Here is a 5,103-nt window from a genome sequence, read left to right as displayed (position 1 = left end):
GTCGTTCTCTTTCTGTCACATCCCGGTAGCAGTCCGCCCTCTAGCGCCCCGCCCCCTTCTTTTTTTAACGTTACTTTCATATACACAGCCTAGTCAGAGAGAAGGAAGTACGTGTCAGTTAAATAAGGAGAATATTACAACTCTTCCATCTGTCGCCCCATCTCTACCACACCTTTCTCTGTCACAGCCCTTCCTCTATAGCACCCCTTTTTGGTCAACCTTCGTCTCTGTCATGAGCTATAAACCACTGAGAAAGAAATGTTCTCTTTGTGTAAGGAGCTATCTGTTAAACCCTGTCGCCTCTTCGATGTTGCACCCACACTCTCGCATTCCTCCCCTAGCCCCTTCTGGTCGCTTCCACGACCCAGAAATGTATCAGGAGGAAGGAATTAAGTGTTACCTGAGTGCGAAGGACATACCACCAACGTCGTCAGTCTGTTGCCCCCTCTTTCTGTCTTCTTGTCTTTGTCGCACCTTCGCTGTTGCATCTCTCCCTCTAGCCTCTTTCTCCTACGTCGTCCTTTCCATGATCAAGAAACGAGAGTGAGGAGGAAGTTAGTGTTATCTGAGAGAGGAGGTGGTACTGTCTGGGTCCTCCGTCTCCTTATCTTGGGCAGTGACGTGCGGAACAGCCGACGGAGGTTTATGCAACAGTTTTGCTTTATTTTGTACTTTTTCCCTTGTTTTATCTGGCATTGTCAAGGAGGGTCATATTCGCATTCCAGGGCAGCCCATTTCCTCCTTGGGTGAATATGTGTGGTCTTGGATTTTAAACCTAACCTAACCTAACCTGACCTACTTGCAACCTAACCTAAGCTACCCTAAAGTAATTCCCTAAGTACGATGACACCTTTTGTTTATGTTGTCATCAGAGACTTTTATTCAGCGTAGGAATGATACCTCGTAGTGCATGGGATAGAAATAATGTTCACTGTCCCTCTGAATCGTCTGGTGGTGGCAAGAGAAAGATATGAAGGATATCATCGTACTGACGAGGTTGAAGGTATATTTCCACAGCGACGAGAGAGGTACGGTTCTGATTATTTATAGGCTCGTACTCTCGTTGACTCTGTCTTATCGATTTATCCTTAATATTATTCCTTATTATTGTATTTCCCGTTATCAATAGCCTTCTGATACTGTCACACATTACGTAAATAGCACAATTGAATGTATGTATCAGATAAAGCCAATAAATAATTAATGGCATAATAGACTATATTAATGTATCAGAGAAATAAATAAATAAATAAATAGGTAAGGAAGAGGTGCTGGATAGCCCCCCAAATCGGCCATAATATATGGAGTTTATGATAATGACGATATTGAGCCGGGATTCACGAGATGACGTACAATAATTTTCCTCTCCCAACAGATTTCATTTATTCATCTATCTATCTATCTACTGTATTTATTTATTTATTGCAGTAGATACGGGAAGCTTATGAATATTTTTCTCTGTATTTTCTCAGTCCGTCCTGCAAAAGTTAGTTATATTTTGATTTTTTTTAAAGGAGAAATACGAGACATGGAAGCTTTATTGTACCCTTCTCTCGCCCTTCGTGCAGAGTTATTTTAGTTACGACAAGGAATTCTTCGTAAGTCCGTCTGTGAATCAAGGCCTTGTGCCTGGATTCACGAACATTCTTACGATCAGTTATCGATCGTTAATGAATTGTTTTTGCAGGAAAAGGAAAACAGAGGGCAGAGTCGTCCCATCTCTCCTGTTCTCCCTTCACAAAGAAATCTTATATGTTCGACAGGGAAATAATCGTAAGTTTGTTTCTGAATCAGTGGTGCAATAGTGATAAAGTAGGCTATTAATCTTGGTGAGGTACTGTATAATTCACACCTGGTGCAACAGTGGTGATAAATACTGTGCCTTTGCTGGTGAATATCATGCTACCACCAGATGGGTTTACGCGGAGGAAACTTGATTATCGGGTTAGTAAAAATCTCCGGTAACGCCTTCTCTTCGAGGTTTGTCATAAGATGAAAAATATTGTCGAGTAGTAACAAGAGAGTAATATAGAAGACATCATGGTACTGAAGGGATGGAAGTGGGTGTGACAGTGCCTATAACGGTGATGGTGGTGCGTTCCGTGGTGACAGTGATTTATATAGAGATGGTAAAGGTATTGTGATGATGAGTGTGATGTTGATGGTGAGGTAGGAGTTGATTATCTTGGAAATTCTGGTGCTCAGACCTTTGATGAGTTAACCGTTCCCTTTGCTGATAGAAAAAAAAAAATCATCTGGTATTTTCAAGAATATTTTAGTGCAACGAGGCTTCTGAATGGCTTGATTGAGATAAGTTTAGCCCTTGGAGGAATAGAGATTTCCCTAAGCATATTATAATCGATCGGTGTTAGCCAGAATAAATTAGTAACCCTTTAAATCCGGTCACGTCTTTTTGTCAGCTTAATTTTGCCACCTCCTGACGATTTTACGCACCTGGAGGGGCTAGAAATAACCTTAATTCTTTCACTAGTTAGGTTGAATGTAATCGTTGAAGAGAATCGTTCGGTGGTAGTGTGATTGAAGAGACGTCACTGGAGTGAAGGGGTAAATATCGAAACACGTGGGGTAGGTTACATTGCTTTTAGTAGTGATAAAGTTAATGATTACAGCGAGCGAGGCAACTAGACGCCACGAGTAAGGAGGATTTGGTGATACTGGTGGTAGTGCTGTAGGTGATCCCCTTGTCACCTAGCCATTGTAGTGGTGTAATGAGTTGTTACGAAGGTGATAGCAGTCATGGTGATAATAATACATCCAGAATGGTGATAATGATGACGAAGGTGCTGATGTTTCAAGAGCTTAAAAAAATGCTACTGATGGCAAAATAATGATGATGTGCTAGTGTTGGTGACAGTATATGGTGATCGATGTGAAATAATGGTGATGATGATGATGATGATGATGATGATGATGATGATGACGATGATGATGATAGGAAAAGTGGTATTGCTGATGAAAACTATGACGATGATGGTGATAATATATGAGATAAGGGTGTTAGTTGTGAATATATATGGGGTAACTGATGATAGATGAAAATGATATTGATGGTGATAGTAAAAGTGATTATCATGAAAGTTGAGAGTACTTCTTGATGCAAATGACTGATAATGATTGAAGATATGTTTTTTGAGAGTTGAGATGCTTACAGAGGTGGCAGAGATTAATTAGGAACAAATGATGGTACGGGTTGATGATAACTGTAATAATGATGCTGGTGATTGTAGAGATGATTCTGTGATGGTGATAATGATGGTGAAAGTGACAGTATGTGGAAATGATTGTGACAATGGAGGGTGTTGTGGTGACAGTGGTGGTGGTGATGATGGTGCTAACAATATGCTAAGTGGAGTTAATGGCTGTGACGACGGATGAGAGAGAGAGAGAGAGAGAGAGAAAGAGAGAGAGAGAGAGAGAGAGAGGTGATACTACTGCTGATGATCATGAGTGTAGGTATAACAATGACAGTAGAAGTGATAGCATGTGTAAATGATGGTGGTAGTGGAGGGTGTTGTGGTGATAGTGGCGGTGGTGGTGGTAGTGGTGGAGGTGGTAGTGACGGTGGTGCTAACTATATGCTAAGTGGTGCTAATGGCTATGACAACGAATGAGAGGTGGGGGGGGTGGAGAGAAGAAGTGGGGAGAGGAGGGCAATAGGAGAGGAGGGTAGAAAGACAATGGAAAAGAGAAGGAGAGAAGAGAGAGAGAGAGAGAGAGAGAGAGAGAGAGAGCATAAAGTTCACGAAAGAACTCTCGAGGGTAATGAAAATAGAAAAATCACAAGAAATAAAATAACAAAGACAGAGGTGCATGCTTATGTTGGTGATAGTGATGAATGGTACTATGTTTATTGTGAGAAGAAAATGACGTTGGCTGTGATGATATTTGGTCTGGTGACGGTGGTAATGATGATGATGATGATGATGATGATGATGATGATGATTGAGAAGGTGAGACTGAGTGGGATTTCGATGTTTTTGAACTTATCTCGAGTGGCCTACATAACGCATCATCGCTTGAGAGAGAGAGAGAGAGAGAGAGAGAGAGAGAGGGGTGGGATGCGTTATGATACTCGACTAATGGCAATATCCTACCTTAAAATCTAGTAACATAAATTTACATATAACATCAGTGACTCATTCCTTGCATTTATAATACCCAATCAGCTCAACACACCTCAGAAATGAAATTAGAAGATCTATAAAAATTTAAGCACAAAGTTTATCCACAGAATTTTTTCACAGTCCACTAACAAAAATAGTTCCACATTCTATTAACAAAAAATAAGTCCATAGTTTACTCACAAAAAAGGCTACGTTTACAGAAAATAAAGAAAAAAGTAAATAAATTAGTAAATAGATAAATAACCCATTAAAATAAATAGAGTTTGCCCTCAAATTAAGACCCCAAATTACTCTCATAAATAAGTATTCACAGTTAATCCACCAATTTAAGGGTGTAATTTTACGCTTCAAAAATAAGGTGCACAATAAGCCTCTGGAAGGACCTATAAATGTAAATACAAAAATAACCCACAAAAAATAATTCCATCGTTTTCCCACAAAAATAATCGGTTACCCATAAAATATGTCCACAGAATACCCACAAGAATTACTTTGCCCACAGAAATATGTCCACCAGTTACCCACAAAAATAACTTTACTCACAAAAATACGTTCACAGGTTACCCACAGAAATACCCAAAGCAACCACAGTTACCCACCAGAAAATAACGAAGCATTCAGGAAACCAGCGGGCGTCGGAAAATGAAAAAAAAATGAAATCGAAAAATCCAAGCCCGTCTCCCAATATGGACTTCGATGTTTAACTTTCCGTCCTCTTCTTTTGGGATGGCTTTTAATCCGGAGGCGACTTAACCAGAGCACCTTACCTGGGCAGAGGGGCGGCAGGTGTGGCAGATGCAGGTAGATAAGGATGGGCTGGTCGGGTGTGGTAGAATGGGGTGGAGGCTGGTAGTGGTAGATATGGGTGGGGGTGTAATAGCGGTAGAGGTTGGTGGGTATGGTTTGGGTTGGTAGATAGAGGTGGAGGCAAGTAGATACTGGTTGTCTACTAGTATAC

This window comes from Coenobita brevimanus, chromosome 87, assembly GCF_032717465.1.
Source record: "Coenobita brevimanus isolate Jiangsu-jjx chromosome 87, ASM3271746v2, whole genome shotgun sequence".
Lineage (NCBI taxonomy): Eukaryota > Metazoa > Arthropoda > Malacostraca > Decapoda > Coenobitidae > Coenobita > Coenobita brevimanus.
Note: the sequence above shows the minus strand (reverse complement) of the source record.